The following is a 27,509-nucleotide window of genomic DNA, read 5'->3' on the forward strand; positions in this document are numbered from 1 at the left end:
GCTCGAAGTTGCAGAACAATATATTCCTGTAGACCCCAACTACACAGTAGGTCGCGGGTTAATATGTCCATGGCCCACAATATATCCTAAATTTATTATTTAACTTAAGTATGTTTTAAACAAAGAAGACACGAGACACGCCCGCCCGACATCCGACACAATACTAACTCTAACCAAATGAACGTAGCAAGTAGCTGTGTTGGTATTACAAAACTCGTTTAGTGATTGGTACAACAATGAACATAAACACAACAAGTCTATCTACTAAATACCAGTAAACTTTGTAATGTCGCTATAGTAACAACTGAATTGTTATTTTAAATGGGGTAATGTTATTCCCGCGAACTCGTTTTTTAGATATTACAAAACTATGTAAGTGAGACATTTACTAAAATAATAACTTGAAATCACTGATGCTTTTTTCCAAAAATCACAAACTTTACTAGTAAAAATCGGAGAATTTTAGTAGTAATAAAAATGGATTGTAACAAATACTGAACTTTGTTTAATGCTCCATTTACTAAAGTCTGTTTGCTGAAATTAGATTTAGTATTACTGAGCTGTTTGTAGAAATAAATAAATTTTACAGAAATAGTGAAACTTCCATGATTACTACTAAAACTTCATTTTTTCCCCCAGTACAGAACTGTTTATTAATTCCTGGTGGTGATTTTTCTCTCAGTGTGTGTTTAGAAGAAGCCACTTTTGTAGGTAGGTACGCGTACTCACTCATCATCCGCAAATTACTCGACCCCGTAAAATAAAAAGTCGTAATTCTTAGGGATCTAATCAAGACGACAATCATACATCGACAATGAAAAAAAAAATAAGTTTTTTGTCAAACATTTCAATTTTGAGTCAACTTTTACTTTTGTTTCAACAAACAACTTATGCCTACTCAATTGAGACAATTCTTACAAGCCGAAACGTCACATGACTATTTCATCTTGCTGAGTATAGGCAAAGAGGGGAGGGAAGTTGGGTGCGCGGGACGAAGTAAGCTTCTTACCAACAATTTATTTGTAAAAACTACGTCGCTCGTCGTTGTAACCGGACTTGACGGACGGATTTTGTGTCAATTTCCGTCGTTAAAAGCGGTCGGTCGTTATAAGCGGAGTCGTAATAAACGGTAGTACTTTCATAGTAGCTAGTACTAAAACCAAACAAGTGCCTATACTTACGTCGCTATAAGCGGTTGGTTGTTATATGCGGAGTCGTACTAACCGGACTCTACTGTACTATTATATTTTTCATTTCTAGTGTATTGTTTTTAAGCGTATATAATTGCCTCAGTTTTGTAGGGCAGCACTACACACGGCATTTACTCAATAGTGCTTATTCTTTTTTGGGAGGTAGGTACCTATTTCCGATCGAGTCGGTAAATGTAGCTACTATATTTAACTCACAGACCGTTTTATTATTGTAAAACAGACACAAAGAGTCAGACCAAGCTAAGTTGGCAGCGATTTTGATAGCACAGACTGTGCAAGTGTTAAGTAAACGTCATAATTTCATAGACGTTTAAAATAACACTTGCACGGTTTGTGCTATCAAAATCGCTGCCAACTTAGCTTGGTCTGACTGTACATACGTGCCTGAACTCTGACAATTGAATTAAAATTGAGATAGCTTTGTATTAGAACGGGGTGCAATAAAAATACCGTTGTTACCGTTCGCTAACAACATAGTATTTTATTAATAGGTGCATTAATTAACAGTCGCAATGCACTTATTAAAGACGAAGTAAAAAATACTGCAACTGGCACGTGAATCCGCTCAAACGTCCGGTAAAAACGAGGCTGTTCGGTTACCGTAAAAACACCGATTTGCCAAGTTCTATAGTTAATTTTATATACTCGTTACCATTATGTGAAAGTGCACGAAAGCAATTTCGGTGACCATGCCAGGGCAAACGGGAAAGGCAACTTTGATTCGTCGTAAAATAAAAATTGAGAATCCGTTATGACGATTTTGGCCGAATATAAATACTTACATTGAAAAATATTACAAAAATTAGACTTTGACAATAAAACGAAAATATGGCGTTTTTCAAGAAAGTCGTAAACATGAAAAGAGTATCATAATAGTTATCACTGTTATCTACATCTACAAATCGGTTTTTGCTTGGAAATGATTCACAGTCTGTGTCATTTCCGTAATATTTCCGGAAATATTACTATATAATCGATGTGTTAGTGTGTAGCAAACTTATGAATCGCTTACACACGCAATTACACCGATTAGCTATTAAAATCACCTGTTGCCTGTTGTCTATGTCTACTTTTTGTTGGTACCTACCGTGTTCCTTGAATTGTTATCTTTTATTCCTTGTGGATTAAAAAGTATCTTGAGTTGCATTGTATACGAACCCGATAAACCATGATAAGTGATAATGACTCAAAGTATTTTCATTTTAAAATTTTCAAGCTTATCGTGTGGTCTTTGACTCACAGAGCCACGAAGTAACCATCTAACGAATGGAGTTATATTATTAAATTGCACAACGGGACTTAATCGCGTATTTAATTTAGTTATATTACCTACCAATCAATAGGTAAGTTAGTTTAGCCACGCCAGGCCCGGCAGGAAAACGTCCCTACGAGGTGCTGACAGACTGACACCAATACTTGTTGCTTCACTGGCGATCATACACCGACCAAATACTGCTTGCTCCACACATGGCGCTGCTCGTTTCGGACGTAAAAGGAGATTTGAATTATTTATTATAGTGCAATGAACGCTCGATACGTTTATGAAAGTGTAAACAACAAAAAACGGTTATCCGCTGATAAGTAGGGTAACTACTAATATTATTTTATTTAATGCATAAAGGAGTGGAATATTCTCGAAATAATTATATGAGGTTGCTGTGAGTTTCTGTATCAAATTGTCGATAAGTGAAACAGAGCAGCAGGTGAAATTTAAAATAATCGATATGTAAGGTCTGTATTGTTATAATAGCAGAAGATTTTAAAAGGGACTACGTTTGTTTAGAGAAGCGGTTTACTTTTATTTTCATTTATTAATACTAAGTATTGATACAATAATTGTTTATCAATATTTATATAATAGTGGGAAAGAAACTAGCGATATGGCATTATGAATACAATAGTACATAAAACCCCGTTGCATGCCACCTCGCTGGCGCACGCAGCGTGGTTGTAAGTGTCAGCATAAAGTATACCTTGTCGCACACCGGATGGCTGTTTTTAGAAAATGTACGTGACTACGTCATTGTGCGTAGGTAGGTACTCATAAATGCACTTACTTACAATTGATGACAAACAACAAATTAGGACGACTTTGTCAGGATTTGTATCTAATTCTGAACCACTTATAATTCACTTTTATCATGACATTCGGGACACAGGAACTATATCCATTTTCGAAAGAAGTAACTACACAGAATTCAAATCGAATAAGTAGATTTTATTTACACTTTGTACAATAGTTACTTACTGCTGCTGCGGCAAAATTTTTCCTCATACATTTTAAGTATAGTCAACTGTAAAAATATGGGTGCACAAATCATCTCAAAAATATTTCCCATAGCTATACCAAAAAATCAGTTTTTTTTATATTTACATATTACTTACCTACTCTTTACAGTGATGCGAATCTTAGTTAAGCTAATTAATGCCCAAACCTATTTTAAAATATGTATAATTATGATCTTATCTTATCCATAATTATTCAAGTTTAATTTACCGTTAAAACGAGTTTTGTATAAATATCTTACTTTGATGTTATGTGTCAAGCCAGTTGCCAATAAGAAGATGAATAATTAGTTCCTCGGAGTAATTACTCTGAGATTCGTTCAGAACGTTTTAGATGATTTGTAAGATGATAGCAATTGGATGGGTTATATTTCAGATTGTAATTTGCATATGTATTCGACCGTTTCTAAATATCTTAAGTTTATATATTTATTTTGTTAATTAGAGTGTTAATCAAGTGCATAAGTATATACCTACTCGCACTTCCAAATTCGCCAGTTTGATGTAGGTATAAAATTTGGAACAGGCAAATATTTACTTACTTTACTTACACTTAAACTAGTATGAATTGTGACAAAATATTGGTTGTTACATTTGTGTCGTAAGTAAACCTTTATTTACTTTTTACACAAGTGTCCAATGGTGTCAACCTTGTCGCGTGGTGTGGCGTAACGAGTAGCGAGACATGAGATTTCAATTTTACACGTACACCTGTTCTGATAGAATACCTTTTTTTTACTAATGACAGAGCCTAATGACATAAAAAAATAAGTGTATAATGATTTCATGATCCAGTTGGGTGAATTCGTAATATCATATACTTGAAAATGGAATGTCTTCTCTTTCCATTTAATTTCACGACTAGATAATAGATATTAGGCTCTGTTTGTATAGGTATAACCATTATAAATTTTGACAATTTATATATACCTAAACTGGACCTACCTTTTAAAAATTATACCTAGATCTACCTAAGGAAAATTCACTCCAGAGTCTTGCATTCACACTGAACAAACATCACTGTGCACATTTTCAATACACTTTGTAAAGAAAAACCGTCGAGGTCGCAGCCGCTGAGGCGTTGAACCTAATCCATCATAACACTGGACTGTATTAAGAGAATAAAGTCGTACATCACTATAGGTGACCGGCACTTGTGGCGTTATGGATCTGATGGTGTGACTGACAGCGGCGTCAGAAGTAATTAGTTCTCACAATGCTTTTATAATGAAGGCATTAAAATGTTTTCATGCAAAGAGGTTTTGCCGGCCGGCGGACGGACGCGGCAGAAGCGACACTTTCACTATTTGTGACTGTCACGGAGAATAACCACCGGCGCTAGCAAAGTGTCCGATTATTTATTTACCTACCACGAGAATAGGATTTGATACATATTATATTAAAAAGTTACTCTAAAGATAACCTTACTTGTTATCTCAATTTTGTTGTAGCTGGGTAACAGCCAGAATTTTTTCGTCAGTTATTACTATAATATTCCTAATAATCCTAAAATAATCCTATAATATTTTTGGATGTAGTCTAAAATAATGTGATAGCCACTAGGTACCTACTGATAATATTCACATCACCATCAGTTACTACCCAACTAGCAAATCTATGTGCTATAAAAGTTGAGAGCACGTTTTTATTTTCGCTTTTTGGTGCTATAAACGGTGTAAAAACAGTCGAGTAAAAGTCCTGTAAGCGTTTACTCAACGCTAAAAGGCGCACTTATACAGACTAAAAGTGTTATAAAAATCGAGTAAGCGCTGTATAAGAAGCAAATCGATGCTGTAAGAGTTGAGTAAAAGTGGATAAAAGCACATCTAGTGTTTTAATAGCAACGATAGTGCTTTTACTCGACTATTTGTTCTATAAACATTAGCAATTTACTATTACTCAGTAAAAGTGTTCTATAAAAGCAGCCGCACTGCTTTTTCTCAGCAAAAATGTTTCGTAAAGGTAGCCGGATTGCTTTTACTCGGCATTTTAAATGTGTATGAGTGCAGTAAATGCTTTTATTCAACTAATATGTGCTAAAAACGATCTCAGGTAAGCGATTATATTTCAATTATTTGATTAAGTTTGAGGCCTAATCGTCTTCACGTGTCTAATAAAACAAAAAGGTACTTAAGTATTTTTTACTGCTGTCATCCATGACATTTATTTTTACCGTGATTGTGTACATAAGTTTTTACTGTCTGTAAGTACACGTAATACAGTAAAACCCAGCGCGAAAAATACTTTATTGATAAAACCAAAGGCACTGGTTCATATATATTCATGGGCCGCCTATTTACTTAAATTTCAATAAAAAAATATTAATAAAAATAAGTAAAAATTTGCTTACACGATCTAGTTTCTGTTATATCTCATTAATTCGACTATAAGTCGAGTAACTGCGTTTACTGCTACACTTATAGCACATGATGTCGCCATGTTTATAGATTTATAGTCCGATGGCCGACTGCATGAAACCCTACCTGATAAAAAAATTTAAAAATCCTACTCTGTAGGGGTAGCTGACTTTTAGCAGCTTCAACTGCTCTTGGTCGGCCGTGGCTTAACTTGGCAAATTTTGCGCAAATGGCAAAAAAGTGGTACAAATATTCATCAAAAAAACAAAAGTGGTCAGCTACATCCTGTGTTGGCAGGTTCCTGTGTCCGACCGAATTTGTGGTACCAAGTGAGCTACAATTTACCTCATCGAAAAATAGAATGTCACTTGTATGGTAGGATAGCTGCCATTGACTTTTTTTTTAATGCGGACGGACTGAAAACGCTGTCAGGCTAAGGTGAGGCCGACCAAGACATATGTCAACAAATTTAATGTAGGTATTACAATCAGTTGTTTTGATTCTATTTTTCGATGAGGTAAATTGTCGCTGTCACGTGGTACCACAAATTCGCTGCCCGGTTTTGTTTTGCTGTCCTCAAAGGCAGCTATCCTACCATGCAAGTTTCATTCATTATTATACGATGGGGTTTTTTTTTATGAATTTTTGTGCCACTATTTTGCCATTAGCGCAAAATTTTCCAAATTAAGCCGCGGCCGACCAAGAACAGTTGATGCTACTAAAAGTCAGCTACCCCTACAGAGTAGGATTATTCTATTTTTTTGTCAGGTAGGGTTTCATGCAGTTGGCCACCGGACTATATTGAAACGTCAACATGGCTGACTTGTGCTGTTAATGTAGTTCAAAACTCTTTAAAAGTACTCTAAGCTGAATACATTTTGAATAAAACCTGTAAATACACTTCAGCTCCTATAACAGCGGTTTGAACCCCATTACCCGAATTATGATATAAGCGCGCTGTTACAGCAGCATTGTTGCCAAATGGTTATTTGATTGCTTTTAATAGGCTTTTATAGCAACAGAGAAGAGAGTTAAGTAACAGTTGTATTAAAGCGCCTTATTCAGACAATTAGCTAATCTATAGCTGTTATATGATTTTAATAGAACAATTATGCTGAATAAAAGTGATTTAGTAGCGCTAACTCAGCATTTATTAAAAGGTGGAATAAAAGTGCTAAAAGATAGTGCTATAAACGTTTATACGACATGATTATAGCACTAATTAGCGAAAATTGCTAAATAGTCGAGTTAACCGCTATTATACGATATATTGGTGCTTCAACAACCGTAACTCGGCTGTTATACGATTACAGGCTGAGTAAATCAATTCTTATACGACTATTTTGCTAGTTGGGTAGTCATAAATATCATAATTAAGCTAGTAAAATCAATAAGCAAAACAAAGGATACATTGGTTTCGAGTTTTTACGTTGTAACCACTAGTATCCATATGACAGGTGAAGATTAATTTGTGTAATTAATTAGCATTTAGTCCAAACTAGATATACGTAATACTTTAATGTATGAGAAAGTACTGTCCGCGGTCTCTACTTTATTATACAGGTGAATCACGGCACGGCTACTTAACCCAAATTACCTTATTCTTTTAAATTTATTTAATCAAATAAAACGAGCGCAATATTTCCAACTACCCATTTCCGATGACACGGAAACCTATTGTGCTAGTTCCTGTATTATAACAATAAGATTTTATCACATTCTTAATTTAATCTAGATCATTTTTAATTACCGGTATTCGCGTGAATCCGAGGAATTCAGCTTAGAATCTATTGAAATACAGCAGGACAAGCCATGTTCTCATAATAATGTATGCAAATGAATGACATGTTCCCAGGCTCCACGGTTGGTATTGTTTTATTGTTTGGGTACAAATTTCCCGTATTTATCTTGGAATTAAACATTTCGGTAAACGTTTTTGTATGTTGTCTGATCGAAGTCTGGTTTGTAGGTAGGTACTTAAAGTAAACACTATTGTTAAGATATCGGTATGCAGATTGTTTTGAATTAATTATCTCCCACGGGGTTCTGGCGGAACTCTTACGAGTGTCACGATCGTGATTATCACTAGCTAAATTAAGTAGGTACTTATCTGTTTTTTTTCTCGTAAAAAAGTTCAGAAGTGAGATACCTAAACTGATACCAATAAGACTTGTATCTGAACATAATACACATGAAGCCTATAGAGGTATAATAATATCACAGCAGTAAATCTACCATTACGAATCGCGTCATTGTGAAGGAAAGCTACAAGTTTCATATTTATGATACTTCAGTCGACCTTTTATGGGCGTCATTTACTGACACTTGTATTTATGGGCATATACTCGGATACAGAAAGTGTTGCAGTATCGCCGTAATGGGGCCCACTTGCGCGTGGTGAGATACACCATTAACTCTTTGTTGGCTAGAAAGGTAAAAGTACAGTGAAATTCACTCTATAATATAAAATTTGAAAAATTGCTCGTGTGATTCTCTCGAAGTAAAACAAAGAAGTCAATTAAAATATTGTGTATACTTTTGACTTTGGCGAATCAAGCAGTCAAGCACCGAAGAAATTGCATTTGAATTGAAGTTTCAATTCGTTCCGATTTAAATGGATTGCTAGATGCTCTTAACGATCTTTCTTGGAATATAATATGATATCGCAGTCCGATTTTATAGGCCAACAATGGATTTAAGCGTGTTGGCACAACATGGTTGTCACGAAGCCTATGATCTGCACAATACAATCCTTTCAAAGCATTAGAGAGTGCTTGCTAATGCTTCCCCACGGTCGTTGGACGGATTATCTGCGACAGATGGTATATGAATACATACGCGAAACCACACAGGAATTAAAACCTGTAAAGTGCTGACTAAAGTTTTTGTACCGATTTCTTTGTTTGTAGGCGTTTACGACAAAAAGTACCCTGCATCCACATTTCCTGCTCATTTGTTTTTCATATTTTTTCACTTGAGTGAACATTCCGGACTTACGAGCTCTGTTATTCAATATCTGTCCACTGCTGTTCACTGTAGCGTCCACTTCCGAATATCATTTTATTCCAATGAAATGAGGATAATATTAAATTACGTATTCATGTGTGTCTGTTAGTCAAATCCTGTTGTATTGCCACTATTTTATTTATCTATATATTATTTTGGGTCACTTGCAGTTTACAATATCAGCCATTAGAGATTATCTCAGAGATTATAATTACGTATCAATACATTTCCAAAATAAATGTTATATATGTTATAAATGCTATAGTTATTTCAGTAGTACAGTCGCGCATACTGCAGTACTTTGGCCATGTCTCTAGGCGAGATAACGACTCCATAGAGCGACTGGTCGTACAAGGAAGAGTGGAGGGAATCAGATCGCGCGGCAGATCACCTATGCGCTGGACTGACCAAATAAAATCCGCAGTGGGAAACCGCGTATCTGACTGTGCCAGACAGTCAGCCAACAGGGAAAGATGGCGGGAGATCGTACGAAGAGCTGTGTCCGCCTCTATTACCGATGCGGACGCCTCAACGTGACCACGACCGCTCTGTCTAGAGCGATACGACAGAGAAGAAGATAGTTATTTCAGGAACATAACAGCAAATATTTCTATAACAGCAAAACACCTCTGTACCGAATAACATTTTAGATGTTCGACAAGACCGAAGAAAGATCTTGTGACCGAAGAAAGTGAAGGGTCACTTGTTTTCAAAATAACTTAAAACCACCCCAAGCATTCGGTTTAAAGATCTATATTTTCTCAAAAGAATAAAAATAATTCACTTTCTTGAGAACAGAAAACGTAACATGCATAACTTAGCTAGGATACTTAATCTAAGCTTAGGCTAGAAACAGTGCTCGACTGACGGTCAGCGCTGACCGTCGGTCGGCGTAGCTATATCTATGCAAGTCTATGAATGCGCACACAGCTACGCTGACGGTACGCGCGTGATTTGGTCCGCGCGTACGGTCGATCGAGCCGTCGGTCCGCTCGTCGGTCGCGCGTACGTCGGTCGACCGACGAGCTATGAGATTCTATGGATACTTAATCTAAGCTTAGGCTAGAAACAGTGCTCGACTGACGGTCAGCGCTGACCGTCGGTCGGCGTAGCTATATCTATGCAAGTCTATGAATGCGCACACAGCTACGCTGACGGTACGCGCGTGATTTGGTCCGCGCGTACGGTCGATCGAGCCGTCTAGTCGGTCCGCTCGTCGGTCGCGCGTACGTCGGTCGACCGACGAGCTATGAGATTCTATGGATGCGTTCAGTGCTTCCGTACGCGCGTATGTATCAGCGATGCACTGTATTTCATCGTACATTTTCATTAATCGTCCAACCGACGTCAGCGCCGACCGTCGGTCGAGTACTGTAAACGTTTGATCACGACCGACGATCAGCGCGTGTGATCGGCGCGTATGGTACGCGCTGACCGTCAGTCGAGCACTGTTTCCAGCCTAAATCTAAGCTAGTGCCAAAACCATAAAAGTTGCAATTTGCCGGTAGGATTATAAAAATAATAAACCAAGTTACTTATTATTTGTATTGCTTGCCTCCGTGAATTTAACAAATCGAGGAAAAACCTGTGTTTACATAGTGTCAGAAGAGAGCGTTTAAAATGACATTGTCTCCACACTCCTTGTTAGAGCAAGTGACAAAAAGATTTCTTTTTGCGCTTAATAACCTCGGCGTGACTGCGGCGTAAACAGGCAGAACAGCGAGCGTGGTGTCTTCAAAATAACCGTGAAGCTAAATTATTGTTACCGTCACCATGGCGAGAAAGCAACACTTTCTATTCGCAATCAAGGGTAAATAATGGCTTTCAATTATCAATAACAATCGTGCAATAGCGAGATGGATCAATTTGCATTTCCGCACATTTGATCTGTCAACTTTTTTCTTCTGTCCCATCGTTATAATACCTTGCGTAACTATAGAACTTGAAAAGCATGGTGTTATATAATTAGTTTATCTTAAACAGCCTTGTTTTATTATATGACAGTCATTAACATTTATTATTCATGATATTGATGTATTCAGGAAACGATCGTCTAACTAGAATCCGTCTAACCTAACTCTGCATGAATTGACGCCGACAAAGTGTGATAGCCAGACATCGTAAATTTTATAGCATTTTTGGTGCAGTGGAGTGGTGTTAATGGAATTGGTATAGATAATTCCAATTGAAATGTTAAATTAAGGTTAATATTAACGTAATTAACGATAATTAATCATTAGGGTTGAAATTGTTTATACCAATTCTGTTAACACCACTCCGCTGCACCGAAAATGCTATAAAATTTACGATGTCTGGTGATAACAGCACTAAATAATCGGCCAAGAGCATGTCGGGCGATGCTCAGTGTAGGGTTTCGTAGTTACCATTCTGTCAAAATAGGCCTTTTTAGGCAAAATAGTAAGTATCATAAGGGAGTATTTACCTTTGCAGCGCTTTGTACTTAGAAAAGTCTTCTTCTCTCTTCTGTTTACTAAGAAAGGAACATTTTTTGCAATAATTCAAAAACGACTAAACCGATCACGTTCGCTATAGTTTTAATTGAAAATATTTATTAAGCTCTTGTTTCACGATTTTTTCATATTTTTAGACCCGTAGTTTAAAAGTTACAGGGGGGACACATATACTTTTTTCCGGCGTGATATTGTGCATAACCGATATTTTTGTTAGTTAGAACCCTCGATCGATGACTTTTCTAAAAACTTATTCACAACTACATACTAACTTTGGTTATTTTATATTATAAATTTAATTTAAGTATTTATTTGAATTGCCTTTTTATATGCTCCACTATATATTTAACAAATAAATTCCTGACGTATACCTGTTTACCTATACATTTTTTAGATATTCCCTCAACCCACTCACTTCCAAACCCACTTTAAAAAACTTCCATGCGTAAGTTTCTAATTTGTGTTAAGTAAATATTAGTTGCTAAATCACATTTTGTCACTGCCTTTACTGTTCTGAGCTATCACTGACACTGTATGTAGCACATTATATGTTATAGCATATGCTGAGTGGTGTCCATTTACAGCCTCTATAGCAGCATCAATACTGTAATTATTGCATGTTAGTATACGCTACAAGTAGATTTAAATGTATAGTGTATAAGATCTTCTTTCTTTAAAAATGTTTATGGTGCTGTATGTATAGATGGTTTTTGCAATAAACGTTTTACTATTCTTCTATTCCATTTCTATATTTTTTTTCTTTCGGAGCGCATATTTCCGAACATATTAACTATATCAAAAAATGGTTTTAGGAGACACTTATTCGTTTCCTTAAGACCTATCCAACGATACCCCACACTATTGGGACAAAGCAAAAAATAAAATTACAAAAAAAAACTTTTTGTACGGGAGGTACCCTAGTTTTTTTTTATTACTTTTTATTTTACCGTTCTGTCGCAATGCAAGATTTATGTATCCATGCCAATTTGCAGCTTTCTAGCACTAACGATCACGGAGCAAAGCCTCGGACAGACAGACAGACATGGCGAAACTATAAGGGTTTCTAGGTGACTACGAAACTCTAAAAAACGTCGTGTATTGAGAGGAATTTTACTTTTATAGTAGCACTTGACGTACTAAGTTAGTGTACAGTTAGCTTCAATTAAATCTAGGTCGGTAATTAATGTATACTAGTCAAATAATGAACGCATCAAAAAACAAACTGTGGCAATAACTACTAGGAACCCAAAAGTATCCGAAATATTGCATATCAATCCACATTTTCATCATACTTTGTCCAAGAATGTCCGAAAATAAAATACCTAATACAGCAATGAGCACAAGTACCTACTTATACATAAGCTACCGAAGTATTAGGAATTTTGCTCTTTTAACAATTAGATAAATCGCGTATGTGTGTTAAGATATAATAAGTAGGTAACATAAAATACGGATTAGAAATAATTGAGTAAGTACTTGAAGCAAAAAATTACATATTGTGTCTTGTTTTTTATTTCGACAATAGTTATTTGTTTCACAAGGGGGTAAAGTTGTTGTTTAACTGCTCGTGCTAATATTGATACCCGAGCAAGCGAAAGATTCCGAAATTGAACCACGAGCGTAGCGAGTGGTTCGAAAAATGGAATTTTGAGCGTTGCGAGGGTTTCAAAGCACGGGGGTTAAACAAAATTTGCCCCCGAGTGAAACATAAAATTTTTCACCAAACCAACCCGAAGCAAATATTAAATATAGAATATCAAACAAAATCAAATCCAAATGAATGTTATTAAATATTTATCATCCAAAATCATCATTTATAAGTCAATTCTACCAGCAAACATAAAAAAACAACTCAAAAATTGCATTTGATTACTTTGCCTCACATGTGCATAAAATGCAACTTTGCTATCAGTTTTTGAAGTGCAAAGTAAGCCTTTCCGAGCTGGTGTGGTGAAATAAAACTTTATCATTTCAATAGGTATAATTTAATATTTTTATCTTTATATTGTTTACTTCTACTTTTATTTATACTTATTTAATAGTAGTAGTAATAAATCCCAGCTCCCCCCGTAGTCGGGGTTAGGAGGGATAGGAATTGAGTGAAAGAGGACAATTTGCTACGAGTATAGAATTGACACAATATTACAATAGCCTGTTGACTTTTGTTTGAGTTCTACATTTCCTACTACCCAAAGGTTGTCTGGAACACATCGCTTTTTAGCGATAAGACCGCCTGTTGTTACCCGGTTCTATTTTTCCGTTAAAATTTCTTTGTAGTTTTACATGTATGTAAAATGTATAATTATTGGTGCAATAAAGAATATTTACTTACTTACTTACTTAATAGCTTGACTTCTCAAGAGAATAAAGTATTTACGTAACAATGTGATAACTCTGGTCTAAAAATATCACCACCATCCCTCCTCACCCCATTCATAACCCAACTGCCTTCGTAATCCCTACTCACCCCATTTTACGGTACGTAGTTTTTCGAAGCCTGATGAGTGGAAAATTTTGTTTTTTTTTCTACAGGTCATAACTGACACTACAATAATATTTCTCTCTTCTCATAAAAAAGTATGTTTGTGTTACAAAACTAACAAACGTTATGAATCAATCGACCGTTTACACACGTTTAAGCAAACAATGGTCCAATGATGCATAGATCCGCGCACGGGTGCAGGCGGCGCAGCCAACGAATTAGGTTAGAATACTTTATTCAAAACTGCATTTTTCTACTAATATAATACCAAATTAACGAGCACATGAGTGCGTGGTACTCGCACACCAGTGGTTGCGCTATAGAGAGAGCGAGTGGGCAGTCTAATTATCGATATAATTTTCAAGGGTGCCCCTTAATACGCCTAACATTAATTGTCATAATATGAATTCGCATAACAGTTTTGGCATAACATAATTGTGCATAACATTGAAAAGGCATAATATTAAAAAAGCATAACACTTATTGCGCAAATAATAAATCCGCATAATTTAAATATGCATAACATTATTAACTATAACTTTATTTGGCACAAAATGAATTAGCATAATTTAATAAAGCAAGAGAATTAGATGGATCAGGGCAAAACCAACTCAGTTAGGTCAGGTTCACAAGGCTAACGCAGGATCGAGCGAAACGAAGCGATGCTTTAAGTAGCAAATAATAATCTTTTTGTTGTAAAACATTATTAAGACGTAGTAAGTTCATGTTCTTCATTTTTTTTATAATTTTAGGTTTTAGCAATAATTTTTATATTTTGATTTTTCTGTGTAAATTTTTTTATGTCCATTTTAGACCTATCTTAGTGTTTTTTTTATCGAGTAAAAGTCAAAAACTCAGGATTCAAATCGCTGAAGTCCCTAAAGAAAGGCCGCGGGATTGCTTATTAAGTTTTTGGCAACCGTATTGTGATATTTGTGATCTAAAAAAGCGCTACTTTTACTTAAAACTTCGTTCTCTGAACCCACTGAACCTTAATTCGAGCCGCTCTGTCTACATTTTTATTAATTTGCCTTTTATATTTATACAATTTAATAATTATGCAAAGTAACTTTATGCTTATTATATTTATCCCAAGTCATCGTTATGACAATTTACGTTATGCGCATTAACATTATGCGTACTCAGTTATGCGGTATAATGTTATGCGATTTAGAAGTTATGCGTAATATACGTTATACCAATTTGAATTAGGAGTATTAAGTTATGCGAATTAATATAGACCCAATTTTCAAACATCAAGCACGTTTTTGCTAATCGTCCGTAGGTGCATTATGATTCACAATTAGACGCATTCCAACATTAGGTAGGTAGGACTGTTTATAATGGTGACGTGTCACAATGCCAAACAAACCTAACAAACAATAGTCCGCTCCTACGCAGATATTTGGGATTAGCTAGCGTCAGGTATGTAGTATGTAAATATCCATAAAAACAATAACATAGCTTGTTTACGTAAACATTGTATTATATTAGCACTCTATATTCAACTGGGTTAGAAACATATGTGCATGTCTGAAATCTATATTACAAGTAGGTATGTCAGACCAATATAAAATATCTACGTCTCAAATCCTAAGCTGACTGTCGGCGCGATTCGGGAAATGAATTAGAGATTCACTAAATATGAAATAGTAAAGATATGTGACGTTCAACGGCAAAAGGTACCTTATGGCGGCTTGCGCTTACGTCGTATAGCGCCGCAATAATATTATTGCGGCGCCATAAGGTACCTTTTGCCGTGGAACGTCACATATTTATATTTACTATTTCATATATAGTGAATCTCTAATTCATTTCCCGAATCGCGTCGTGTGCTTATGGTCTGATTTGATCAAGTTTGGCAATAATTTAATTTAAACGTCGAAAAGTTTTACCTACAAGTTCACTTTAAACCTGTTATAGTGTAGGTCATGCAACTGCCACATCCACATGTTGCACCAAAAAAGGGACCGAAAGTCAAATTTGCAATATTTAATAGCAATTAGGTTAAACTTACATAAATGGCAAAGTAAAAGTCAACTTGTTTTAAATATTTTTCTTTTATGTAAGAGCCAATTAGTTTTGTAAAACTTATTGTTAACATTTAACTAAAATCTCATGCGCTCTTTTATAAAGCAATAACACTTTAACAATTACTTTTGTATCGTTTGTAGACAGCTCAGACTCTCTACTAACACTAAAGATCTAGAATGTAAGCGTGCTCTACACTTTCAGTAATTTAGGAAATGTAATACATTGACATTTTAGGAATTTTAAGGTTTTAAGGAACTTAGAAACTATGACAAATAAAATTTCTAAGTTTCCATAAGAGATAAAAATTAAGTTATGAGATTTTATGTTTCAGAATGAAGTAAGTGAAAGCTTAGTAATAGCAAAGACATATGTAACTTCGTATAAGATGAATAAAGTCTAAGGAAAAAACGTGCGTCGGAAATCAAGAAAAAGTCATTCTCGGATAGATGGCGCACACACCTTTAGCCTATGCTCGGCTAGATGGCGTGACGACACCGTTTCATATTTAACAATTTTAACACATAGATATCAGTGAATGAACATGGGTCAAAATGATATAAAAATAATAAAATAATTTATCCATATATATACATTTTTTTTATAATTTTATACGTTTTCATTTTGAGTTTTAGTCGTGTGTCGATAGATGGCAGTAAATTTACTGCGACTACAAAATTTACTATGACAGGACCCCTCTATACTATTTATTCTCTTTGGTAATAGGGTTCTGCTTGTCACTTTTCTGGCACGGATATAGGTACCTTTAAAAACAAGGCATATATACAAAAACTTCATTTTTAGATATCATTTTAATCGATCATTCATCAATCATTGCTAGGCTTTGTTATTTCCTAGTCGCCCACAAATCCAATTATGATTCGTCAAAATAAATATTCAAACAAAATACATTAAAGTAGCCCCTTTTTATAGAACGGATAAAGGATAACCGTAGATATTATTATTATAATACAGTGAAACCTGGTTAATTGGCACCTGGATAAATGGAAAACCTCAATAATTGCAACCAAAAGTCCGGTCCCGGTCCCTTGAGACCAAAGGGCCTCTATAATTGAAATTTTGGAACCTCTATAATTGCAATTTAGATTTTAGGGCTTTTCGTAATTTTGCCTCTGTAATTGACCACGTCGCAACTAAGACCTCTATAATTGACACTGTGCTAAAAAAATCCGTTATTTTTGCTCTCCTTTTTACCTCTATTATTGAAACGAGTCTTACATATTACCTCTGTAATTGAAATAATGTAGTTGTAGACAGCAGAAACAATATTTTAATAGCAGTGATCATTTTATTTATATCTTCATCCAGAATTCAATTTATTTATTGGGTATCTATCACAGCCCGTAGTAGGTGAAATATTTTTTATTAAATCAAAAACAAAGTATGCTTTTTACATTCCAATAAAACTTTCTTCTACAATTCAAGGGAATTTTTTAAACCCAAATGATTAATAAGAAAATAAAGTAGTAATTAATGTAGTGTAAAAGTGCAAGTATAGAAGCTATATATAGACCAGAAACCCAGAACGTAAGCGTGTAAATCTACTTTCAATGGTTATTTGCACCTCCATAAAAGAAATTTGTCAGAACGCAACCTCTATTAATGAAAACCTCTATAATTGACACAACGATTTTTTGAACCTCGTTAATTGACACGCCCTGCTTAAATGAAAAACCTGATTAATTGACAAAAAATGGCCGGTCCCTTGAGATTGCAATTATCCAGGTTCCACTGTAGTATCAATGAACTACTAAGTCAGTAATGTAAGTAATTGAAGTTTAATCGTATTAATTAGAAACATTATGAATGACGTGGAAGTAGCACTGAAATGGTTTCCCTAATTACGCCTGAAAGGCGCACGTGGCGTCGTCAGCAATGTCACGAGCAAGGCTAATCCTTGGCCAAATGATTAATAAGAAAATAAAGTAGTAATTAATGTAGTGTAAAAGTGCAAGTATAGAAGCTATATATAGACCAGAAACCCAGAACGTAAGCGTGTAAATCTACTTTCAATGGTTATTTGCACCTCCATAAAAGAAATTTGTCAGAACGCAACCTCTATTAATGAAAACCTCTATAATTGACACAACGATTTTTTGAACCTCGTTAATTGACACGCCCTGCTTAAATGAAAAACCTGATTAATTGACAAAAAATGGCCGGTCCCTTGAGATTGCAATTATCCAGGTTCCACTGTAGTATCAATGAACTACTAAGTCAGTAATGTAAGTAATTGAAGTTTAATCGTATTAATTAGAAACATTATGAATGACGTGGAAGTAGCACTGAAATGGTTTCCCTAATTACGCCTGAAAGGCGCACGTGGCGTCGTCAGCAATGTCACGAGCAAGGCTAATCCTTGGCCATCACCTTCGGATCCACGTGACTAATTCGCTACCTATTCCGCTTCTACTTATATTGCTTGCTTATATTGTAATAAAATAAACGATGAAAAGTTTTACTGTTCACACTGTAGTGAAGATATTTAATAGGCTCTTAGGTTTAGTTTATAGTTTCCTATCTTATGGAAAATGCTCGAGTGCTGCAGAAACTAATAATATATTGTACATAGTACTACCACTTCGAAACTGCCATGAGACTGTCCCTTGAGAAATTGTCTTCTGGATAAACTGTGCTAAATCTACTCAGACTTATAAGGCAATCATGAAAACAAGATATATGTCATCATTGATATTGTAACGTGTATTGTATTGTGTGTTGTTGTGATGTATTATGTATTGTATTCCATTGTTGTTGGCATGTAAAACAGGTATAAATGAAACAAATAAAAATAAATAATACTGTGTTCGATTGAAGTGAAAGCCAATTTAATTAAAACCTCTTTAGATCATTAACAGATTTTATTATAGGTAGTATTATGTACATTATCAGCAAATACCGTGACATATTACACACAAACACGCACGCTATAATACAGGTATTAGGTACTTGGTATTATACTAAAATTTAACTAAGATGTCATTTGGACAAGTTAGTGATTTGGACGAATGACCAGTTACATCACAATTCGTTAACTCTACAATACCGAGATAGGTACATAGGTTTACCAATGATCAGTTAAGCATATTCTTCGAAGAATGTGACATAAAGTAGCTACTTAATGGTGTATGAACTATTACTACATAATCGTAACTTTGTCGTAATAATAATATAATGTGCGTAGTGAAATGGAATCGACATAACACGATATTGCACGTATGTACAGTACCTACATAAATTAGATAATAATTTTGTAATGAATAGGTTGTGATCATGCGACTATTTATATTTAATTGAATACCTACGCGAACTCTTTTAAAACGATAAAAATACAGAAACGTAATATATATTTATCTTACACTCGCAAGTTAAGATTTATAGTTAAGATTTATTTTTAGTTACCAGTCGCTTTTCGGTGAAGGAAAACATCGAACCGGACTAATCCTATTAAGGCCTAGTTTCCCCTCTGGGTTGGAAGGTTAGATGGCAGTCGCTTCCGTAAAAACTAGTGTCTACGTCAATTCTTGGGGTTAGTTGTCAAGCGGACCCCAGGCTCCCATGAGCCGTGGCAAAATGCCGGGATAACGCGAGGAAGAAGAAGATTTATTTTTAGTTACATATGCAGTACTTAACTAGAATAGGTACATCTATAACCATACAAGTACCTTACTACTGTTTCTAATCAAAATTTAGCATTAAGTAATATACCAGTTACCTACCAAGTCCTACAACAAATCAATGCTGTGATTTTTTCGCAACTAAAATATGCATGGCCCAAGTGTACCCATTATGTGGAAATTAAATACTTATCCAGAATTGTATTAAAATAATGATCTACACGGCTAACGTTGTCTGGAAGAAATCGCTTCGCGCTTAACCGACTTATTCACTTCCAGTTTTTTTTGTAATTTTTTTAACATGTGAACAATAAAGAAAACTTTTACACTAGTCTCAGGAACTAAATAAGTCAAATTAATAAAGCGAATACAACCAAATATTTATTCTTTGCGAAATAACCGTGTCAAGTTTTAACATACAATACAAGCAGAGTTATGATTAATACACGAAAGTTATTTTTAAGAACCTTCTGTTTCTGAACACTTAGAACACAATGAGTAACATTACCATTGTAATGTTAATTTTCACTGCCGCGTAAATATACGCATATTCTGCATCAATGACAGTTCATACTCATGCCGCGAACAACCTGGTTATTGTTTTGCTTCGGTGGTATTCAGTGCATGTATGCCACTCAACCATTTAGTGTTGCAAAACCTAACATGGTAAAAATGCTAATAACTACGATCGGTGGAGGATGCGCTACAAATCACATTTAATGAATATTGATTATCGATACTATAATTACTTACTATAAGAATTAAATACTTGTGTAGACTATACGAAATAAATACATTGTATACTATGTATGTGAATTGAATTGAGGGATTTCCAAAAATAGATGATGCTTTTACTCAAGTTTAGCTTTATTCAAATAATTGGCATGATAACTAATGTGGTCAGTAACTTGCGCGTACTATGCACGAAGAGTAGTAGAAATACTCGTAAGTAAACTCATACGTAATGTAAACCACAAGTGAATTGCGGTCACGTAGTTGTCAATTACGCCGGGTGCCGACCTGCCGGCGCTCATTAGCTTATCTGTATCAGTCAATTTGTCGGTCATTGCGTTGTATAAGTTATCAATGTAATAAGCTATGGCACCGGTCCATAATAAGGTATCTGTGACGAATATGGCCAGACCGAAAGTATGGTCCACTCGTCATATAACCATAACCTACTGCACTTACATGGCTGGAAAAATGGTTACCTACTATCCCGTGTATTTTGTTGGTTCGTAAATTAAATTTTAATTGATATGCCTAAAGTAAGGTGTGAAACAAAGTGACGCTAAAGAAATAAGTTTATCGAAGTTTAAAGTATCATAAAATTCATAAAGTGGTCACACGTGGGCACGTAAGACCGACTGACCACCCCATTGTGACCACAAGTTACTATGTATTAAGTAGTAGTTCTGGCCATACGGCCACAAGAGTAGTAGGTAAGTAAAGTAATGTTTATAAATTATTACATCTGTAAATTTTCAGTAGGCATACATATAATATACAATTAGTGTTGATTAGGTACGTACTTATGATCCAAATGAACCATTGACCCAGCATGGTACAATGGGTTATAGGCCATTTCCAATTAGAAATCATGACGAAGTAGAATGACAGCGACCTAGAAATGCGAAGCGATGCTAATTATTGACCATCGATTTGACATTTCGATGGGTAGTTGATTTGCTGTAATGGTACTGTAACTTGTTGGTTAATTATAATAATAGTAAAAAAAACGGTCTAATTGCATTGGTGGTGCAACCATTACAATTGTAAAAGGAACAACACGAAGTCGCGGGAAGTAGCTAGTATGTTTATAAATAACCACGGCAGGATTTAACTATTTATAATTGTGATTATTGTGTACAAACAGACATGTTTATTTTCTCACATCCACACTTTGACTTAACTGGCCATCGAGGGGCCTTGAAAACTGTGCCAGACAACTAGCAGTGTGGACGATATTTCGTCAAAGTGTACAGTTAGATTTTTTTAAGATGCTAATTTTGGACACCTTAAAACACACATATAAGTAAGTATTATATCCTGACATTTTACAAACTATGTAGCTTCCTCTGTACAATTTTCAGATTAGGTATCATATTTCTGGCGAACATATAACATTAAGTTAAGTGAAACTAAATTAGTTTGAGAAGTTTCATTTTCAAAGAAAAACTTTCGAAAAATAAATAGAAAGTCAAGCCGTCATATAATTTGAATCGAATGTTAGCGTGTTCAAGATCATTAATTAAGTCTTAAGGCCTGGCCATAGAGCTGGCGGAACGATGCAGAATAGTACTTTTGTGTGGTAGTCCAATTCGCTCTGAAATCTTGAGTGTGCAATTTACCTACCGCGCATCTTCATGCCATGATTTATCTGTTAATTTGGTGCGTTAGTGTTTGAGTAACAACTGACATACTAAAATATTGTGGCTTGAAGTTGCTGATGACACACATTTTGTGTGCATAGGTACAGTCAATATCAATAATAATTTGGGACCTGGGAGCTTTGCTAGGAAAACATAAAAAAAACTCAGAAATGCGCGTTTTCCCAGAGATAAGATCCCAAAAACCCCCATATAGCAAATTTCATCTAAATCGTTAGAGCCGTTTCCGAGATCCTCGAAATATGATAAATATAATTATGTACAAGAATTGCTCGTTTAAAGGTAGGTATAAGATAACGTGCCAAAGTGTTAAGCAAATATCCGTATCTTCGAACGTATGTATAATAAAACGTAGGAAAATAGGGGGTTGAAATTGATCGCAAATATGTTTAGTGTGTGACCGGGCCTTAACTTAGCCGCGCGTGAGTTCCAAACTGGTTTGAGCCGTCATGATTGACGCAGAATCCGAGCCAAATGCATAGATCATTACGCATGTGTAACAGTCACGGATAAGTATAGTAAACATTAGCCTTAATTTTGGCTTTCGGCCTTTTTGTTGCTTCAATAATGCGATCGAGAGATCTTCTCACGATTTCGCAATCATCAATAGACCCTTGCTGTAAAGACAGTCAGAACTTTCGAATTTTGAAGAGGCAGTAGGGTATAGTGTCCTAAAGTACTTTGATTATACGTATCGACCTATAATCAAATTATTTTATTACACTATATATCACTAATCGAGACTTAGCTTTTATAACAATTGCGGTAAGCATGATACCTGTATTCGGTATGAAATAAAATAGTTTGAATCTATGCAGCGTGTATTTAAATAAGTCAATGAAAAACCTTTCAAAAATTATATTAAAGAAGGTACCTAATTACTTTGATTGAAAAGGTTCTTCCGCTTGTTTGACAGATTTATTTTATACCTACGCGCTATGTCGTGAATCGAAACCCATGTAGAGTGGCGTTCAAAAGTGCATGGACATGTTTCAACCGTAATATTAAGGCATTACGGTCGACATCTATCCAATCTATCCATGCACTTTTGAACGCCACTGACCTAGGTACCTACCTATAAAAATTTGATAAATTACTAAGAATTACGGAAAGACAAGAACTGTGATGTGCTTTCGTGAGCGGTAATATCTATGTAATGTGTCTTCGTGACTAACTGACTGACAACTACCAATAACCAGTGTTCCAACGGTATCGGTTAGAAGTAATGGGTGGATGTAACTCAGATTTGGTAATAAAGACGACATTGGCCACAGTGAAATCACTGTAGTAACGGGGTCGATATCATGCAATTGTAAGCGTATCGGGCACTGTCCGCCTAATGCTTTATATTCCCATCAGCCACTATGCGTGAAGCAAACCAATGTTAAAATTGTGATCTCAAGATCGAGGTCACCCGAAGTGCCTTTTTAAGGTCCATTTACTAGGTACATTTCTCCTCGTAAGTATGTATCAGAACGAAATGCAAAGAAAGAGACCCATTAATATTTAGGTCATACTGAGCCACTTTTACTATGGGACCAACCCCGAAAGGGCGGAAAAAAATTGGATGTTTCATAGGTACATTTTGCTGGTCTGATGTTGAAATTTCCTATGGGAAAGTCAATTTTCTTCCGCGTTTTCGGGGTTGGTCCCATAGTAAAAGTTGCTCAGTATGACCTAAACCTTAATGGGTCTCTTTCTTTGCCTTTCGTTCTGATACATATTGTATAATGATAATTGTCTATGAAAATGTCATAATTTTTGTCCTAAAACGTACGAGACACTCGTATCATATACCTAACTAATAAACATGCCTTTGTAGTGGATCGCTTGAGGCAAGTCCTCTGTAAGCGAAGGAAATAACAGCCCAGGGTGCGTAGCCAACGTGCAATCGTTAACGCTCCGTAGCGAACGAAACGCAACTGTCACTGTCGCACTAGTGGGGAAGAGTGAGAGAGACGATGCGCTACGGAGCGTTAACGATTGGCACGTTGGCTACGCGCCCTGATCTGATTGACGGCCGTGACGTATCGACACCGGACCACTTTCTGATCACCAGAGTGGATTATTATTTTTGTATACAAAAATATATTCCTTTGCTCGTATATCCACGTCAATAAAATTCAAGATCCAAATGAAAATATTATTCTTTAAACGAATGCATACCTAGGTACTTTACAGTTACCTACATCGAAGCAAGCGCATCAAACAGCAAAATGTCTACACTTGACAATTATTTAGATGCGGAAGAGCGTCGCAGCGCGGCCGCGCGCGACTAATGCGCACCTACAAAATTCACAAATCCACGTGCCGGTGTTCAATTATTTAGATTCTACTTTGTGTTACATGAGTCATTGTGTTCTACTTTACACAGATGTGTGGTAAATGTTGCAGATGTAATCTTAAATGGTCAACACGAATTCTAAATTTTTGGTTTGAATAAAATGGGAATTAAATGCACTATTAATCAGTACAGGACTACAGGTACATATTTGGTGGTCGTACAGAAGTGTCCCCTATTGCTGTGGTAGCATGCTTAAGCGCCACTTGCACCATCCCACTAACCCAGCGTTAACCGGTTAAACTTCGAGTTACCATGGTTACCAGTACAATTTGACACTGGGTTAACGGTTTAACCGGTTAACCCCGGGTTAGTGGGATGGCGCAAGTGGCGCTAAGGGTGGTATTTCACCTGTCCAATAATGTATTTGTCCAATGTGCATTGCGTCTCACCTTCTCATTAACCAAAATGTGTGACACAAATACACATTGGACCAAGATAGTGGACAGGCTTCAAGAACTGGTATAGAGATGATGATGATGACGAACCTTATGGTTGATGCCCAAACGAGTTTTCATTATTATTGGAGTCATGGTTGAAATATAGAAACTAGAACACCAAGACTAGCGATATACCGGTAAAATATACGGATAGAATACTTAATCGATTTTACACGACCTCTAATCTTAGCTATCAATCTTGCCGGCACAGTTTTCTTCCGACACGTTTTTATCAATAATATTGTACAAAACCTACTTTAGTCCATAGAAATTGCTGAGAAAAGTGCGAAACGCTTGTACAAAATGCTCCCACAATAAGAGAATGTGAAATATGCTGCTAAAAAATAAAGGTTCCATTGTGTTTAATTCGAGATCGGTGATCAGCCGCGTAACTCTGCAAGATGACAATGGTACGTATACCGGTATATATGCCATTCTCAACCAAAAGGATGTTTATTGTCGGTTATCAATAAGGCGCTATTTTTATATAGCTTCAATTTGAAATCAACCTTATCGACAACCGACAATGTGGTACCATTTGGTTGTTAACGTCACATACTTATGTGGCGTTCATATAGATTCAGGCTCTTGTAAGACAGACAGCTAAGTTCAGAAATTTGTTGCCGGTGTTTTGGAGAATAAAAATTAAAATAACGGCGCTAGCACTTGGTTTAATGAGTTTGCGCACGCCACTATACAATATATAATATTTTATGATACAACACGATTTATATCACAAAGTAATACTGCTGGAGACTGACAATAACCGCTGCTCAAAATACGGTGACGATGACGCTTTGGAATCGCAGTGTCGTGCCGTACGCGGTCACGCATTTTATCGCATGCCCTCCACAACTGCTCAAAGTACGCTGACGGTGCGGATTTTTTATTTATTTAATAAATTGAACTAAAGACGAAACATAGTCAAACCACAAACGTACTAAAAGATGCCCTTATGCGGCAGAAGGAGATAGATGTATAGATGTCTGCATCATGTGCTGCCTGTTGAAACTCAGTGGCGCCCCAATAAGTTTCTACAATTTCTTGTCGGACTGTAGACTACATTTTTTAACAGATTTCCAGAAGGAAGGAGGTTTTTGCGTTAAAATGTGTTCATACCACTTTATCAATAAATACATTCATTCATAAAGTGGCCTTGCAATCTTGTATGAGAACTACGTAACATATTTTGCACAAAACTTAAAAATTGCTTCTAAAAATCAGCAATTTAATTTTGATCGATCTCATAGATCACTTTTTGTATAAAAATCAAAAACCTGGTATCCGCAATCCCGGGCATGCACAACTATCTCGCTCTCGTTTATCCTCAGTAAGAGCGAGAGAAGAAGTTGTCGTTATTAAAGTCCTAGTATATATTTTATTTGCACACATCAGGCATGGAATTCCAAACGACGTCGTTGCACTTCGCTGCTGCTCCTATAACGGCAATTATCTTTACGCAATCTGTGCACCGAGCGATGCACCCGGCCACCATGCTGCGCTCGCGCATGTTGCTGCACATACGCCTTTTGTAATTAGTGCATCATGCTTTAACTGGCCACAAGGTCAGGATTCATTATACTTAGGTATTACACTTTTATACCTTGTTATGGGCTAGATGTTACTCTAGATGTTAACATTATAAAGTGAAGTGTGGATTAATAAGCTAGGTGTCTAATAATTGAATGCTATAGTGGACATAGTGTAATAAAACATGGTCTTCCATTCCCAGAGTGACACGGGCCTACGTCACAACAACATGGCCGCTATATATAGCGCTATCGCATATTATCATATAGCGCTGTCGCATGATGACGTAGGCCCGTGTCAGTTAGGTGACCTAGAAAAGACGGGAATGGAGTACCAGGCGGAGTATATTATTATACCATGATAGTGGACAATAGTGGACATAGTAGCTCAAATGGAACACTATTCTGTATTGAGAAAAAGCAACTTGGACAAAAAATACTCAGAGGGTCGCGACTCGCGACGGATGGAAAAACACTGTAGTAGAGGATCCAAAGTAAGATCGACCTTCACCGATCTGCTTAAAGCGGCTTAGATAGTTGATCAATCTGATCATGCCCGCTAAAGTTTTCATTGAATTCCTTTATTAAGATCTATTTTCACGATTTTTTTCATGTTTTTGGACCCATCTTTCAAAAGTCAGAGGCGGAAATATATAATATTGCGGCGGAATATTGAATTTGATAAACCTTAAGATTTTTAAGGGCCAGAATTAACATGCTTGGCATTTTGTTGGCTTTCGTCGATATAATACCTACTCTCAGTTTTATCCCTTATACCCGTACACTAATAGACCATCAAAACGTTTGATGTATAAGTAAATGTGACTTTTATAGGCCTTAAATAAATAAAATGACTCAATTGATATCGACAATTTACATTCATAGTACATATAGTATTATTTATTTGCATTAAAAACGAATTAAGTATGATATTTTCAGTTTGATTTGTACTGTGTTAAATAGTGTTAAAATGTTAAATTAAGAAGTTACTGGTATCAGATTGTTAGATACGTTCAAAAGGGAACATAAATGAATTAAGGTTGCATTTATGCAAATGTATTCTTGGAAAATTAATTCATTACTTTCTAAATCTATTAACATTTAGATTAAAATGCCATTTCCTTGTAAATCACCCTTAAGTAATATTATGACCAAATTTTTTAATATATAATAAGCCCTTAAAATAAAATAAAAGTCCTATGCAAATACTTATATAATATTCAAATATATTGGAAAATGCATTGATTACGACTTCAGATCATTTAGGAAAAATTACTAAAACAACATTTTAATATATGTACAAACTTGTTAAGGTGCCCAAAATATT

General features: G+C 35.8%; 2 protein-coding genes across 2 annotated transcripts in view; one reads left to right on the forward strand and one right to left on the reverse strand.

Annotated features, from left to right (window-relative positions):
* Positions 1-27,509, forward strand: part of LOC134789988 (phospholipid scramblase 2) — a 412,262-nt gene that overhangs the window by 274,997 nt on the left and 109,756 nt on the right. The gene's annotated exons all lie outside the window — the stretch shown is intronic.
* Positions 1-27,509, reverse strand: part of LOC134789994 (myosin-IIIb-like) — a 72,083-nt gene that overhangs the window by 33,032 nt on the left and 11,542 nt on the right. The window lies entirely within an intron of this gene.

This window comes from Cydia splendana, chromosome 4, assembly GCF_910591565.1.
Source record: "Cydia splendana chromosome 4, ilCydSple1.2, whole genome shotgun sequence".
NCBI classification, from domain to species: Eukaryota; Metazoa; Arthropoda; class Insecta; order Lepidoptera; family Tortricidae; genus Cydia; species Cydia splendana.